Below are 17,736 nucleotides of genomic sequence, written 5' to 3'. Positions count from 1 at the left end.
CCTTGACCTGCTGGCCACACTCCTTTTGATGCAGCCCAAGATACCATTGGCCTTCTGGGCAGCAAGTGCACATTGCTGGGTCATGTCCAGCTTTCCATCCACCAGTACCCTCAAGTCCTTCTCTCCACATGACTGCTCGCAATACCTTCAACCCCTAGGCTGTACTGATACCTGGGGTTGCCCTGACTCAGGTGCAGGACATGCTGCTTGGCTTTTTTGAACCTCGTGGGGTTCACACAGGCCCAGTTCTCGAGCTTGTCCAGGTCCCTCTGGATGGCATCTTGTCCCTCAGGCCTGTGAACTGCACCACTCAGCTTGGTGTCATCTGCAAACTTGCTGAGGGTGTGCTCAATCCCACTGTCCATGTCATTGATGAAGATACTCAACAGTAGTGGTCCCAGTACAGACCGCTGAGGGACACCACTTGTCACTGATCTCCACCCGGACCCCGAGCCATTGACCACTACTCTCTGAATGCGACCATCCAGCTAATTCCTTATCCACCAAACAGTCCATCTGTCAAATCCATATCTCTCCAATTTAGAGATAATATAATGTGGAGGGCTGTGCCAAAGGCTTTACAGAAGTCCAGACAGATGACATCCACAGCTCTTCCCTTGTCTACTGATGTAGTCATGCCACCATAGAAGCCCACTAAATTGGTCAGGCAACACTTGCCCTTGGTGAAGTGTGGGGGACTACGGTGGGTCCGTGGATTCCCTGACGGAGGGTATGGGAACAGAGATCAGCCTTGAAGATATTAAGGCCTACCCATGAGAAAGACGGGAGTAAAGGAGTATCCAGAGATATTAAGGTGTACCCGTGAGAGAAAAGGGGGTAGAAGAGTAACACTGATGACAGCAAAATTAGCCAATGAAATGTTACTGCTGTAACTTGTAACCAATAGTGAAGAGACACATGAATTGGTAAAACTGTATAAAAATGCACTTGTGGCAATAAATGGCATCTACTACTTTCATCCTGGAAGAACTTGGTCTATGTCGTTCGTCCGTCTCAACCGCGACAGTGAAGCCATGCTGGCTATCTCAAATCACCTCCCTGTTCTCCATGTCCCTTAACATAGCTTGTAAGAGGATCTGTTCCACAATCTTCCCATGCACAGAGATGAGGCTGACAGGTCAGTAGTTCCCAGGGTCCTTCTTTCTACCCTTTTTTAAAAATGCGTGTGATGTTTCCATTTTTCCAGTCACTGGGGACTTCACCTGACTGCCATGACTTTTTGAATATCATGGAGAGTGGCTTGGCCAACTGCATCAGCCAATTCCGTGAGGACTTTGGGAAGCATCTTATCGGGTCCCAAAGACTTACGTATGTTCAGGTTCCTCAGGTGGTCATGAACCTGATCTTCACTTACAGTGGGAGGGACTCTGCTCCCGCAGTCCCTGCCTTGAGGTCCATCCACTTGAGAGACGTAGGAAGAGAGCTTGCCAGTGAAGACTGAGGCAAATAAGTTGTTGAGTATCTCACCCTTCTCCTTGTCCGTTGTTACCACTTTGCCAGTCTTGCTCATCAGCAGTGTGGGGTACACGATTTTTGACCTTCCTTTTCTGGCAGACAAATAGAAGCCCTTCTTATTATTCTTTGCGTCCCTGGCCAAGTTCAGCTCCAGCTGTGCCTTGGCCTTCCTGATGCCATCCCTACACAACCAGGCAGTGTCCCAAGATATCTTCCCGGGATACCCAGCCCTTCTTCCACTGCCTGTGCATTTCCTTCTTGCCCTTTAGTTTGACCAGCAGATCTTGACTCATTCGTGCTCATCTCTTGCTGTCTTTTCCCTGTTGGCTCCTATTACCTCAGGAGCCTCTGACTCATCTCTGTAAGACTTAAGTGTGCTCTAGCACACCCACCACATCACAGAGCAACAGCCTGAGGGCCCTTGCTAGCACTTCGTCCCTCTAACCTTGGCTTGTTGTCCCATGGCTTGTCATTTCTATGGAGGCAGCTAGGCTGCATAAGGCTGCTGTACTGGAAAATGGCCTCAAATATCCACTCCGTCCCCTGATATTCTAAGACAGAGAGTTCCAAACTTTTTGTAATTGTTTGTACTGCCACATCATCAGCCATCTCACCCTCATCCCACAGCAGGCAGGTTCAATCCTCCCTGCAATCTGTTTCCATTGCAATTGCAGGCAACAGGATGGCAAGAGGAAGAGAATAGTAATTCTTCCTCCCTAACATGTCTGTTGGGATACTGAACTAATGATCACTTGACCTACACCCTGACACTAACTTAGTTCACAGCCTAAGGCTTAAACTCTTATCTATTGCCTGTACCAGGGTGTGGAAGCAGTAATACTTCCTGACTTGCCTGGGTGGCATAATGGGGTATTTACAAACCATCTGGGAAGAGAAAAAAGTCACTTTTTATTAGTGGATCAAATCTAACGCAATTCATAACCATTTTAACTTCCTGTTATCTTTAAGGGGAGGTTCCTTGCAGGCCTTTACATAGCATAGTATTGATGACACACCTTCATTTATAATCAGCTTGGATTAGCCCTGCTTCTATTCACTATGGAAAGGAATGCTCTGGTAAGAGCTAGAAACGTGTTGATTCACATTACTATGTAGCCTCTAGACCATAAAAACACCTCTTGAGAGAAACAGTGGAAATCCCAGCACTTGAGCCATTGAGAAGCAGGCCAAACAACGTCCTGGAGACACCAATTAAAGATCAGACAAGGGGCCTTTCTGAGTAACTGGAGAGAGGAGGGAAGGCACAGGCAGTGTGGTCACCTGCAAAGCAAGCAATAGCTCTGAAGCATCTTCAGACCCAAAGGCTGGGCCCAAATTCTTCTCAAGCAGCCCCTGTGCCCTACCATTTATCCATCTGCTTCATGTTGCTCCCATACTCTTCTCCTTTCAGAAGAGGAGGCGGAACCAGAATGCAAAGCTCAACACTTTGCCTTCCACCTCAGCATGTCTGAATGTGCTGGAAAGTCAGAGTACTTGTGCATCTATGGCTGGGGAGATGGCGAAACACAAGCCAGACATCCAGCGAGGCAAGGAAGCTGTTTCTCAGGAATCATCATTTACATTTGGGGCGGGGCAGCCACACAGAACAGATTTTGGTCCAAAACCCTCCTCCTTGACCGGTCACATGGAAGTTGAAATGATTTGGCACTGCTGAATGAGATTCCCCAGACCACAGATTGGAAACTGCCTTTATCTTCTTCTGCCTGTTGTCTAAACTGATTACATGCTCCTGAGGGCATGGAGTCATCTTCCTTGACTGTACAGTACCTAGTACAAAAGAAACTTGCCCCAAGCATTTTAGGGGCTGCTGAGGAGCGAAGAATACAAAGCAATGTTTTCCAGCCACTACACCTACTCCTACCAGGAACGTGCAAGATGGTTCTAGGAGAGGTGGAGACAACTTAGAAAGCCACCTACATTCAACAAAAAGATCTCTTGGCCATCTTTGGCAGACCCTGCTTGGCTCTACCTCTCAACTGGGAGAGGACCTTTCTGAAAAACTTAAGAGAGGATAGGCCAAGATCCCATCCTGGGTGTTTAGGAGGGTCTCACCTCAACACCCTCTGGGTCTAGGCATCATCTCCACAGGTGTATCACAATCCTGCATCGCCCCTCAGGACGCTTGCCAAATCCCTCCTTTCTTCTACCCTGTCTCAAGCTGCTGTGTTTTGAATAGACCCCTCAAGAGCGATGCAGACCCTTAACTCCTGCTAATTTTGATGATAGTCAGGTATCCAGTGAGGAACAGTTTGCCTAATACACCTGAGGAGCCGGCTGCTCTTTGAGACAAGAGCTGTCTCTCAGGAGAAGAGTACTTAGGCTTTCTGCTCATTTTTTGTGACTGCTTACTCTCCAGGGGAAGGACTTACTGAAATGAACATAAATTTCAAACTCGGCAAGGATTTACATGTTTAGCATAACACACATGCCTGCAAATTAAGTGTTTTATGAGAGGGTTAGTCAAACCTGGGTGAGGTGACGGCTGGCTTAGGGATCCTCGAGGATAAAAGGGACTTTAGTGTAGAACCAGCTTCACAACCATTAAGAAAAAAAAGGCATGAGAGAGAAAGAAAGAGGGATCAAGCACGCCCAAGACTGCATATGTGTGTGTGTGTGTGTGTGTTCTAGCACTGTTCCACTACAAAGCAAACAAAAAACCCTTCACAAGGCTTGCTGGTCCTAACAAAATATACACAGCCAGCCACCTCCTGAAAGCAGAAAGCCCGGGAACACTGCTCCCAGAAGTGGTATGTCAGGAAAGCAAAGGGCCGCTCCAAGCACCCGGTCCCCACTGGGAGCTGGAATGCAGCCAGAGACCAGCACACACTGCAACCAACGGGAACTCCGTCAAACAACATCCTCTTGTATCTCATAAAGGCCTCCTTTATCCTGAAGGATCCCAAAGTGCTTTACACTATTTATATACAGGAACCACTTCGCTAGTCATTGAACCGAGGAGAGGAACAATAATCATCTCTTTTCTCCCACTCAGAGCACCAGAAATCAGTGCCTGGTGTGTGTTTCCAGAGAGCTCACAGCAATGAGGGTTTGCCATGACGAGGAACAATAATTCAGATATGTCAGGGTTAGCCAACAGACAAGACAAACTCTTCAGTGCAGCCTGCTATTAGTATTTTAAATTCTATTTTACCAACTCTGTTCATGGGCATTGCAGGGTTTATAGATGTTTGGTGTTTTTACCCATTTTGGTTTTTTTTTAAAGCAAGGCTTTGTCTGCACTGGAGAACTTACCAGTAGTATTAAACCACATTTCTAAACAAAACAGTTTGTGCAGAATCAGCTTTCTGCCTGATCCCTTCCTATTCATTACATTCATTTTCAGTTCAGCTCTCAGAAAAGCAGCCACTGCATCCTCAGTGTTTTCAGGGAGCGCTCACAAAACTCCTTGCCCTGTTGCCATGCCAGGCCAACAAGCACTAAAAGTCCTGTGACGATAAAAATCCTCCCAGCCTCCACAAAGCCTATCCAGGTAATTCTGCACATGAATTCAAAGTGCTTTCCAAATAATGCAGCAGTGTTAACCATTTATTCACTCCCTACAAATAGCTGGGTTTTTACACAGTGGTTTGAGCTTAGGGAAAGATTAACCTAAGAACACGCTCTGTGTTGTAGCTGGCGCACAGTCACTCAAAATTTGACTGCAGTCTCACTGCAGAGGTACTTCCAGCTTCATTCCCTACAAAACTCTGCAGGGAAAAGGTAACTAGGTAAAAGGGAGCAGATTTTCTACCTACCCAGAGTATCAGGTGCATATCCCATGGCAAGCCAAGATCTTCACCCCACTGAGCTCACGAACAAATCACAGGACGTTAAATCTGTCAAAAACATGTGCCGCAGTTTTTGGAAGACAGGGCAGGCAGCTGGTGTGTCACCATGTCGTGGTTAACTGGAGCTAGCAATATAACCACGATAGCCATTCGCTCACTCCCTCCACCCCCAAATAGGGGAGAGAATTGAAAAGGGAGAAACTCGTGGACTGAGATAAGCACAGTTTAATAAAACAATACTACCATGCTACTAGTAATAATAATGTATATAAAATGGAAAATAGAATATAAAGTAAAAGATACTCAATGCAATTCCTCACAAACTCTGTCTGCAGTGAGCAGCAAGTCCCAGGAAGAGAGAACGCTGTGTTACAGGGAACTAACAATTAAAGGGTTAACCATGTAGCAAGGGCCTAGAGTTTTGTGTACTATGTTAAGACACAGAGCCTCATTGAATGCAAAGATAAGAAGTTTTACAGAACCCAGATGTAACCTGGAGGAGACGAGACAACAAAGATTTACAGCAGAAAGGAGGGCATCAATCTGGTTTCAACTGACTTGGCAATTTAGGTTTAAGTCAATTCAGCATACCAAACCAAAGGTAAAAAGTTCACAGTGATGAAGCTGAAGGAGCCTTCATCCAAAGACCCTTCCTCAGTGATGAAGCTGAAGGAGCCTTCATCCAAAGACTCCTCCTCAAGACCACCAGGCGACACTGCGCAGGCGCAACAGGGAGGGGTCAAGGAGGGGACTATGGAAATGATTTCCTGGGACTCATTTTAATAAGAACCGCCTTCTCGGGGAAAGGTTATGAATATGTATAGCCGTACCTGGGTTTACTATGAATATGTAACACCTTGCTGTATATAAGCACACCTTCTATTGTTAGAAGGTGCGTGCAACATTAAAGGAATGATCCTTCATGCACCCGACGTCGAATAAACATACCACTTTATAACCTTGCAAGTTGTAAAGTTTTATGACTTTATAGGTTGTAAAGTTGTTTCCGCACGTCAGCTGGTCCTGAACAGCCAATCCCGGAGGAAGAAGGAAAAAGGCAGAAAGGCCCAGAGGCCTCTACAAAACAGCAGGATGGCAACAGGCCGAACCAAAAGAACTCCTGAACAGAACTCCACTGAAATGGAGCAGAAGCGGAAGGGGGTTGGTTCTGTAGCCAGAAAAACCAACTCTCCTTGAATATGAAGCATGACTGAAATGGCATGGCATATTCTCATTGATCAGCCTGGATGTCGGTCAAGGCCTGTCCCATCCATGCCCCCTTCCCAGCTGCCTCGAGGCACAGGGGCCAGAAAGACCTTGGCTCCCAGGCAACACCTAAGTTCTTACATTATCTTTGTTCCAACTCAAAGACACTGGCAAGGTACTTGAAGAAAAACATTAACTCTGTCCCAGGGTGCTATCTTAATGTTCTCAAACTAAATCAAAACAAAGATCATGCTAGCTACAAAAAAGAAAGGTGTCTACCTGCATGAAGAAAATTAACTCGCTTTCAATCAAACCAGCACACACCATGGAGTACATTTCTAGCCTCTAAATGACACAATGTTCTGCAATCTCACTGCCTGAAAGATCCTTTGCCTCCTCGAAGCATCCCAACAAAGAAAAGAATATATCATATTATAATACAAGCACAAAGAGATCAAGTGACTCTCCCAGCAGAGAAGGAGTGGATTCGCTCTCCTCACATCTCAACATCCATCCTCCATCAGCTGAGCTGTTCTGTCCTCTGGAATAACATTGCAGAACACAAAGCTATAAAATGCCAAGTTTTCTAGCTACTTGTTAGCACTGCCCTGTCTGTGCCTCAGACAGATAGCACAAAGCAAGAAGTGCACAAAAAGATGGCACCAGCTTTACCTTTGTACAAAACTTGTTTTGCTTTGAATAGGCTGTTCCTGTTCCCACTTCCTGAGGTGTAAACAAGCAAAGTAAAAGTCACTGGACTCAGCCCACTGATCTCTCCCAGGCAGGCTGACTCAGTTTCAACTCCACAAAGATCACATTTTAAAAGCAGCTGAGAAGGGATTTGACCATGGAAAATAAGGTTAGTGGTCTTATCGTGTCAGCCATGTTGCTGATCAGCTCAAGACTGGAGCCAGCCACGCCAGAGAAATCCTCTCAGTGTGTCAGTAACGGAGCTGGTACCTGCGGTCCTAGGAATGGGGCAACATACTCTGCAGCGCCCCAGTGCATGGACAGAAAAGGGACCATCATGCAGCCACAGAACGGGCGACAGCAGCTCTTACCTCAGCATGGCAGATAGAGAGATACCGGTGACATCTTCAGGAGCCTTCCTTCCTCCCCAGGACAGCCACCTCATGTGGGAACACTCGCACCTGGAATTACCCTCTTCACTAACAGCAGTGCCGGGAATGGCCAAGAGGTCTCTTCTGACCATCAGTCCTTATATATCCCTGACATCCGTGTCTCCAAGCGTGTTTTGGAGTCATCATTGAACGCTTTGAGGAATTATATTCCTCTCCAGAGCTAAAAACACTTTACTAGAGTCAGATCAAATATCAAGCATAGTCAAGGGCAAATTAAATGACATTTCATTTCCCAGAGCTGTAAGTCCAAGTTCACAGGAGCTGTCTCTTTCCTGTTGCTACAGGAGCAATGCTGGAAACAACACTCAATCCATGCTGCTTAAGGCTGCCTTGAAAAGGATCATTCTTCCAGTAAAAATCAACCCCCCAGCCAAAAATAAAGCATTCCTCCCCCTTTCCCCTTGCTCTTGTGTAGCAGGTTTTAATGACTCTGCTAAAACCATTTACACAGCTGTTTTTAGACTAGCCTGCAAATGTGACAGGGAGGCACCAGCATGTGAATAAATAACTAGGAGGCAAGGGCTGTCTCAAGGGAATTATGTGCTGGCCCTTTGCCAAGACTGGGGGCAGGGGAAAAGATAAAAAGGAGTCCCTGAGGCCAACCAACGAGCTCTAAAAAATCCCACAGCCCCAGGCCATCAACCACTTCCCTGAAACACCTCGCTCCACTGGTCTGCATGCAGAGGCACTGGGAGCTGGGCTTGCTCAGGTCCCCTCCACCGCTTCAAACAAACAGAGGCAAAGGGCAGCTCTCCACAAAGGGTACAGAGCTATAACCAGTACAGAAACTTTGGCAAGTTTGTCTCAGAGTATCATCCACTCCACTTTGAGCTGGCAAGAATAAATAACTGGAAAAGGGTTCCTTTAACAGATGTCAGCATAAACCAGTTTGACTTCAAAGGAAGCCAGGAAATCCTGCAGGGTATTTCTCCACCAACCCACCCTCAGGTTACCCTAGCACTACCTGAACAAACTTCACTAAAGGAAAACCTGAAAGGAGTTTGAAACTTAAGCCTTCCCACACCCCCTAACCTGCCCTGGAGGTCAATTTTCAAGTCAAGAGGGACCATACCATCTCATCTGGTCTCCTGTTATTTTAAAGGTTAAAATTTTAAAGGCTAAAAGTAGTTCATTCTACAACTCTGGGAAACCCTAGATTAACCCTCACGCATCAGGAAGGCTCAAGATGACTTCAGGCGATGGGACACACCACATACTTTGTTCCCTCCAGAGCCTCTCCAAACATTACTGGCACGTAATGGCTCAGTATTGAGACTACTTTGAGCTCAGCAGAAAGCAGCAAAGCATTTTGCTCTGCATCTAAGAGACAGAGACACGGCAAACATCTGGCTTTGAGCAGACCCATGCATCCCATGCCATTAGTGAGCAGGAGGGGAAAAGCAGTCCACAACAAGGTGTGCTTGTAGGTTAAGACACTCATTAAGTTCTTAAATATTAAAAGAAAAAAATACTCAGGGAAAATCCAGGAACAACACAGCCAAAAGTTTCTGAAGAAACTGAATACCTTCACTTTGACCTGAGTTTCACCAAATACTAAATGACCACTGTGAAAATCAGGTCCCTCTAGGATATCAAGGGATAGAGGAACCCAGAAAACAAAAGTCACTTACTGCTTTTGAAGAATTTAGATAAAACTAAAATTAATGCTGGAAGTAGCCAGGGCAATTCTGGCACAGAAAATAATCCTCCTGGTAATGACCTCAGACAAAAGTGTGTTTCAGCACTGACCACTCTGGTTGTCAGGACCACCTTCCTGACACCCAGAAAACCCCTCACTGCAGTGGTATATTTGCATCCAGCAGCAGCATCTGCCTTGATAACCACTACCATGTGCACAGACACAGGAAAATAAAAAGGACTATTTGGTCAGGGTGATGCAGGGAGAGGGACCTGGGCTGACCAGACATGGTTATCAATGTCAAAAATTGGGAGGATACTGCTGATCTGCAGCAGTTATGCCCTTCATACACAGGGAAACCAGCTTCCCACTTACACATATATAAATATACTGTTGATAAGAATTACGTTGATATAACTACAATAATTTAATTTGGATACTCTCACTGCTCTCATCTAAGTTGGCTTCTCTCTCCCTTTTTCCTAAAAATTTGTTGAAGTTCCTGATGAAATAGCAAAGAATAAAACTCATTTTTTATACAAGGGAGTTTTATTCCACAGGGAGACAGATGAAGCCAAAGTAAAGCTAGTGACATCAGTGAAAGAGTTTTTCCTCTGCAACTGTGCTTGCTTTTTCCTCCTTCCAGGCTTCTTGCAGCACACCTGTGATTCAGGACCCACACTTCCCCTGTGTCTGATGAACTGTGAGAGCAAAAGGCTCAGGGACATCAGCAACCAGGATTTTTTGCTGGTGTAAGCATAGTGGTCTAAATTCCGTTTCCTATTTCAAGATACACTGCACACACGGGAGGTAAGGCCTGGGGAGTGCACAATGGACAGAGCAGGCTTTTGTTTGCCTCTCCAGAGCCCATCTCTGAGGCTGAGCGCAGCCCCATTCCCCAGGTACTGCACAGGAGCGCAGCTGGGTGCTTATACTCTTTCCCTGCTCAGGAGGAGGAAAAAAAACCCAGCAAACTGGGACTTAAAGGTGCAGAAACCAGCCTGACAGTTCCTCCTCCTCAAATACAGGAAGTCCTCCCCATAACAGGAAATTTGTACCTCCAAAAACCCTCCAAGTGGACAAGGTAAAATGGACATCACATCAAATCTCTCATCTTGGCTCTGGCAGACCTTTCACCTAAGCCAAGTCTCCCACAAAGATGGGACAGGGCTACTCCATATAACAAGGCAGGACCTGCAACTAATCACAGCTTCCAGCTCACTGGCAGCTCCACTCCTCAGCAAGTTGTACTTCCACACAGGACTGGACTCATTCCTTCCATGCTACAATTGCCAAACCCACAAGCACAAATTCCAACACTTTCCCATATACACAGCACTGAACACACACCTGAGGTCTCTTCTTGCTCCAGAGGTGGCTGCTCCAAGGCAGCACCTGCCACACACACGTCTGTGTGCCTGCAGCTATGCTGGCCGTACACCGCTGTGACCGCACACACAGCACCCCACCATCTCCCTGGGAGCTCTGCGTGCAGCTTACAGCCACCACGGAGAAAAATAACAAATCACCTCTGTTTCCAGGGAAAGGTGTGGGAGCAGATATGGGACATGAATTCCTCCCTTCTGGATTACACCCAAGCTAGGAAGACATAACTGACATTCACAAGCTGTGACTCACGCCTGCCTCGTCCGGCACTCCGTAAGTCCCACTCACTGGCTGGCATGCAAAAAATGCCAGCATGGCTGGCATCTGCCTGCTGGCTCTGTTAGAGTATAAATTTGACCAAAACTGTCCTTCCCCTTTATTTCCTTTATTGCTGTAGTGTGGTGGTCACTGAGGATCAGAGCACTCCCTGAAAACACAACCACGCAGGCATCACGGCTGTTGCTCTGGCAGATAACAGGTCAGCGAGGCCCAAAACATGATACACTTCACACAAAACAGAAACATCTCCCCAGAAGTTACTGCCACTCTCAGTCCCAGTTTTAACTGGATTTCATCAGTGAAGGAGCCTAAGAATTCTTTGTTCATACTCCAGCTACGCTGCTCAGTCATACACTTGTACTGAAAAAACTGCCAAGGACCCCTTCATTAACCTTCACAGAGCGTAACTCCTGACTGCCCCTCCTTCTTCCACTAGACCAGTTTCCTGCCCCTACTAGCAGCTACTCATGCTTACGCCCTTCTATAGGAGCCAGCTACACTTTCAGTCCCGTATAAAACTTAGTCCACTACTGTCTGAAATGCACCTACCAAGCTGTACAGCACTTTTCCAGATCAGATGGGAGAGCTTTAACCACCCCACAAGCAAGAAGAACTAAGGTTGGAAACATGGACAAAGCTGATAATACCTAAACATGGCCCAGCTCCCAAAATACATCTCTTACTCTGCTGTGCAACATCAGGAATGCAACATAGTAATTACCTGCTTGGTCCTTCTCCTGTCTGCTTTGGGGCAAAAGCCTTCCAGGGCAAGGTACCAGGACATATTTTCACCTTACTCATTGGTACAGCACAGCCAGATCTTTCTCCCACAAAATTTCCAGGTTATGTTTGTTTCTCTCAACCTGTCCCTGTCCTATAGTGGCAAAGAAATTTGGGAAACGCATTGCAGATTTCAGCCTAACTCCACAGCTTCTTAGGAGCATGCACCTTCCACTTTGCGGCTACAGGGACAAACTCCACTGCAGCATGGGCACTTAGGTAGAACCTCACAACACTTTCCACTGCCCCAGATCCCCACTGCTCTGTTTAAAAGCAGCTCACTGCTGCTCTGTTTCCTTTTCTACAAAAGGAAAGAGAACCTGAGTTGGAAAAATGAACTTTGCTCCTTTTGTGTTCAGATCCGGTACCAGCAATAGATAAGAAACAACGGTCAGTGCCAAACATTTTATGTCACCTATTTATGGCTCAGTTTTTCCTTACAAAGCCTCTTTACTGCTGCCAGGAACACGTGGGTCTGAGCAATATCCCCTCTTGCACCTCCCACATGCCTCATTTCTACCTCTCTTCAGACACCGTGCCACATCCCACCTCTTCCATGCTCCCTCACTCCCTCTCATGCACTCACCTCTTACACACATGCTCAGCAGGTAGAAAAAGCAATGCACACTGGGCAACTCCCTGTGCAACTAAAACCACATTTGGTTAGCTAGACCCTGACAACAGCAGCTGTGGGTCAACACCCAAATCAATTTAAATAGTTGTCAAAGGCCCCTTTGTTAACCTTCACAGAATGTAGTTCCTGATGTCATTCCTCATCCCACTAAACCTGTGTCCTGCCTCCACTAGTGTCCAGCACTGCTGGCATCAAAACTACGCATGAAATAAACACAAATATATATATATATATAACACAAATATATCATTGTGGTTTAACCCCAGTCAGCAAATAAGCACCACAGAGCCACTCGCTCACTCACCCAAAGTGGGATGGGGGCGAGAAACAGAAAAGTGAGAAAACCCATGGGTTGATATAAAGACCGTTTAATAGGCAAAGCAAAAGTTGCACAAAAGCAAAGCACACCATGGAATTCCTTCAATACTTCCCATCAGCAGGCAGGTGTTCAGCCATCTCCAGGAAAGCAGCATTCCACCACACGTAACGATTACTTGGGAAGACAAATGCCATGACTCCGAACACCACCCCCCCCCCGCCCCCATCCTTCTTCCCCCAGCTTATGTACTGAGCATGACATCACGCGGTATGGAATATCCCTTTGCCCAGTTTGGGTCAGCTGTCCTGGCTGTGCCCCCTCCCGGCTTCTTGTGCACCTGACATGGTGTGAGAAGCTGAAAAGACCTTGACTACTTCACACCAACTAAAACATCAGTGTTTTATCAACATTATTGTCATTCTAAATCTAGTCCACAGCACTACACCAGCTACTAAGAAAATTATCCCAGTCGAAATGAGGACATATAGTTATATATTGATAAATCAATACCAATAACTTTCTGAAAACCCCAGCTGGCATGTGTCATGGCAGCTACTCATGTTTACATCCTTCTATAGGAACCAGTTACACTTTCAGCAGGTCATACCCAAATGTGGCCCAGACTCCAAAACACACCTCTTATTCTGACATGCAATACCAGGAATGCAAAATTGTAATTATCCTCCTGCTCACATGGCCCAGTTTTTACTGTCCAGCAGCCAGGACAGAGGACTAATAAGGCTGATTGAATTAATTCCCTGGGATGCCAGCCTGTTGAGATCACAAGCAGAGGAGTCTGGCAGGCGGGACAGAGCAGAGCACTGGCAGTGCTGCTATTACAGTGCTGATCATTGCCATGAGGACCTGGCAGTGAATGTTTTTTGTGCCATGGGGAGGGATGGTATGAGGTGCTCTCCACAGAAGTGACAAAACACCTCATCTCCATCCTGCAGCCCTGCTGTTCCTCGCTTCTCCCTGCACCCTCTGGCTTCAGGCATAGGGTGCCAGGGAAAAGCACATTTCTCACAGATTGGGAAGACTGGCACCATCCCGGGATAAAGCTCTGCCAAAGTGCATGTACAAAAAAGAATGGGAAAAGGGGGCTATTTTACAAACAATGACACTGTTCATTTTGGCTTTGCTGAGGCAAAAGTAAAATAATATTCAGGGTCTGGAAGGAAGGATGAGCAGGTGAGACAGAAGACTTGGCCTTCAACTTCAGCATCTTGAAGGTTTTTGAACAACAATGGAGACTACGGTTTCTGTTCCTCACAGCCTGTAATTTCCAGGAGTCACCCTCCCTCAGGCTTTCCATGGGCTTAGCTGTCGGTGTACATGCTCAGGGAGAGCTGGAGATAACCCAGTGTCCCACCCAGAAGCAGAGAGCAGAGGTGGGGCATAGGAGAGCATCTTCTCAGGAGGTTTCAAGAGCAAGACTGACTAGGCCACTGGGGATGGTAGTAGTAGACTGGGACAAGAAAAATCAAAGCTCTCCCTTTTTCAGAGTCAGTCCATCCACCTTTTATCTTTCTAAGCTTCTGTCTTAAACAGAAGGCACGAGAAAAACAGAGTTGCTTTATAAGTGGCCAAATCACCTGGAAACATAAACCAGGATAGTTTGCCACATACAGGCATACATTGTGATAGTTACATGTACAAATAAATGTATAAATGTATTTTCCTCCTATGCATAAGAAGTAGCCCAATGCACTCCTTGAAACAGAAGCCAAACTTTGTAGAAGCAACAAGTGAATTTACCTGTGGGACAACCCAACTAGAAGAGACACAGCTCAGCAGTCAATCCCTTCAGGGCTGTCTCATGAGGAAGGGAGTTGTTGCTTGATCTGTGTATGTGCAATGGGAACAGCCAGAGTGGCACTACAACTTTTATTAGCTGGGAATAATATAATAAGCCTGCTGGAAACTTCCTAAAGGGGATAGATAGCACTCCATCAGCCACTCCCACCTAGTGTTTTTGCTTGACAAGGGAATACCAGCAGCTTTCTTCCACCCCCTTGCTGAAGAATCTCTCACACCCATTGACACAAATTTTCAGGGGCTGCACTGAAAATACCTTTTGCAGAGCCAAGATTTCGGCTGTCTGTGCCCTACTGTACTTCAAGAGAAGCCTCAGTGTGCTGCCCACTTCCAAACTGGCATAAGACTTCCTTTCTGCACAATGGGGCTAGGAAGCTAAAGCATCGGAGAAAAATCTTCTTGGGTTGGTACTCGCTGCTAACTCTTCTGATGATTTTTGTATTAGATCCAAGAGAGCCACAGCCCCAACTGGATTGTCAAAGTTCCTCTTACTCAGTGCTATGCTCTCTGCACTAAGAACAAACCCTCCTTTAACACACTTGCCTTGAGCCAGTAGAAAGAAAACTTGACTGTTAAGCTCCCACAAAACATACCACTGGACAGACTCCCTCCCTCAGACTCCAGAGTAAAATGAGATGTCATATACGGCACATTATCTCAAGCACATAGAAAAGGCATGTTCTTATTGTTTACTGGAGTCAACATACAGCAGGGACTGCCAGGACTTTGACCAGGCAACTGGGGGAATCATTCTTCTCCGCTGCAGAAGGACTCCACCAAGAAGATAAGTCATTATTTAAAAAACCAAAACAAAACAAAGCCACTGGACAATTGATATATGCAACAGTTTGGAATAAAACATGCTTTTTACAGAAATACAGCATATAGACAGAAAGATAACCAGGTCGGGAACTCAAAGACATCATCGATAAACTACAGAGCAAGGATGTGATCTCAGGATAGTTCTGTAGAGGAGCTCAAAAGCTGCCGACTCCTCTGACTCACAACCCAAGCTTTCAGCAAGGATATCTGACTCAAAGTACTGGCACCTAAGAGCAGTTCTAGCAAACCAGAGACAAAACCCACCTATGCAAGCCAGCATTATGCCTTTGAGAGGGACCTGTCACCAGATGCCTCGGGTAAAGCACAAGCGATGCTGCCCCCAACATACCTACACTGAAACTTCTGCACCAACTTTTCTAGTTTCAATTGAGCTCAGTCACCTTTGGCAGCAGTGAGAGTCGCACAGGAGGACTGGGATGGACCTTTGTCTGACTAATGACACAACAAGAGATTCTTCAGCTTCAACAATACCAAGCGGCAGATATCTCAGCACACCAGAAACTTCCCTAAGAACCTCGGCGATGGCCTTGCCGATGGCAAAGGAAATGCATTTTGGCGGAAGATATCTTTTTCAAAACTGTTTCAACAAAATGGCCACCACTGGGCATTATCTCTGACAGGTGATGCCATTTTAATTAACCCTTATTCTAGCAGACACCATGTGAACTCTAAGAGCAAGCCAGGAAGTGCTGCAGGACAATGAAAGAACTGAAGCAGCATAATTTAGTGGATGCTATAGAGCAGCCTGGAATAAAGATATGTCATTGCTAAAATTCATCAGGATACTGCAAGAGGTTGATTACAGAAGCCCTCAGGAAATGTCAGGACTTTTTAAATTTACAACAGTTTACGTTCATGAGATGACACGGAGCAAAGGCTACTGGGAAAGATTCCCGATGGCAAGTAACACCATGGTGCAACAATAACCCATCACCTTCAGCTTCCCATCTGATCCAGCTTCCAGAAAATGAAAGAATTTGCAGTAAACAAGGGCTTGCTCTGCCCCTCCTCTGCCTCACATGGTCCTAGAAGCCCAACATAAACACCAAGTCTCACTGGTGCAACAGGGAGACTTAACTGAACAAAAAGGCAGAAGGAGATAAATATCATTTCACAAAACTACGGAAACATTCAGAACACCTTTCCTAAGGCATGCACAAGGCAAAGCTTCTGACACCACCCATCAACCCCCGCCCGCCTGCAACAGGTTAAAACACTTTAAAAAAAATGCAAAAGCCAAGCCCTGTGAAGTTGTACAGTGCCACTGGGAGCTGACGGGGAAGCGAAGCAGCGCTGCAGTCGAGCTGCCCTTCGGTGACTGCGGCCAGGTACGGCCGGGCCGCCTCAAGGCCCAGCGCGCCGCTCGGGAGGCAGCGGCGGGCGAGGAGAGCGCCAGAGCCCAGCTGCAACAAACGGGGCCCTGGGGCAGCACTCAACCTGCCCCCGCCCCGGCCGGGCTGCCGGCAGCACCCACGGCCACTCCACGCCGCCCTCAGCCCCTTCTCCCGCCGCGCCACAGCCCCTGCGGCCGCGTTCGCGCCTCGCCAACGGCCGCGTAGGGGCCCGCCCGCCCCGCCAACGGCCGCCCGCGCCCCCCGCCCGCCCTGCCCCCCCGGTCGGCCGCCATTGTGGGGGCGCCCCGCCTCACCCCTCCGCACCGAGCCGTGCCAGACCGGAGCTCTCAGAGCCGACTCACGCCCCAACCTGCCGCGCTCTGAGGGAGGGAAGGCACCGAGAGATGGCAGGCGGCACGGCCCGCCCAGCCCGGCCCGGCCCGGGACGCCCCGCGGGGCGGTGCCTCGGCGGGGGGCGCCTCCCTCCGGCACGGCCCGGCCCGCGCCTGGCGCGGCGTGGCCTCGTGCCTCGTGCTTTTTTTCGTTTCCTGCAAAACAAAACGCCCCGAAATCCGGCGGTTTGCGAGGTCTGCGGGCTCGGCGGTGCCCGCGGCAGGGTGGCGGAGCGCTTGGCGTTGCCGGAGCTGTGCACGGCTGCCAAACCATGCCTTGGGTAGCACCCCCGGCTCCCACCACCTGGGCCTCACGCTGGCATTTCCATTGCCGCAGGCAGCGCATTACAGCTTTTTTTTAGGCACCAGACCTGCTTGTTAAAAGAGTTTTCCATGAAACATCGTGTAAATCTAGCTCAAGCCCTGACTGGCACATTGCCTCATACATCCATTACCTCATTTTAACTTCAGCCCAAATACATCTGTGCTACACAATGGTCCCCCCCCCACAGGCTGGGATCAGGAGAAAGCCCCTCGCCTGCTTCCTCCGCAGGTGAGCAGCTGTGCATGCTTTTTTTAGAGTTGGGTGGGAAGAGAGGAAGGGAAAAGGACAGTTTAGTACATTCTGGGTGTTTGCTTCAAATATTACACTTAACCTCTCCTGCCCACACACCCAACT

General features: G+C 47.5%; 1 protein-coding gene across 3 annotated transcripts in view; it reads right to left on the bottom strand.

Annotated features, from left to right (window-relative positions):
• Window positions 1-17,102, bottom strand: part of CD151 (CD151 molecule (Raph blood group)) — a 39,978-nt gene extending 22,876 nt beyond the window's left edge. Inside the window, exon 1 of one of the 3 annotated variants that reach the window (XM_065635021.1) lies at window positions 16,980-17,102. The gene's annotated coding sequence lies outside the window, so the exon portion shown is untranslated. Of the gene's footprint in view, window positions 1-7,552; window positions 7,683-16,979 lie in introns of those variants that run through there. The other 2 variants (XM_065635022.1, XM_065635023.1) reach the window with 2 other exon arrangements.
• Window positions 17,103-17,736: the final 634 nt, after the last annotated feature.

The sequence above is a fragment of the Caloenas nicobarica genome, chromosome 5 (assembly GCF_036013445.1).
Source record: "Caloenas nicobarica isolate bCalNic1 chromosome 5, bCalNic1.hap1, whole genome shotgun sequence".
In the NCBI taxonomy this organism is placed as follows: Eukaryota; Metazoa; Chordata; class Aves; order Columbiformes; family Columbidae; genus Caloenas; species Caloenas nicobarica.
Note: the sequence above shows the minus strand (reverse complement) of the source record. Positions and strands in the feature narration are given on the sequence as shown.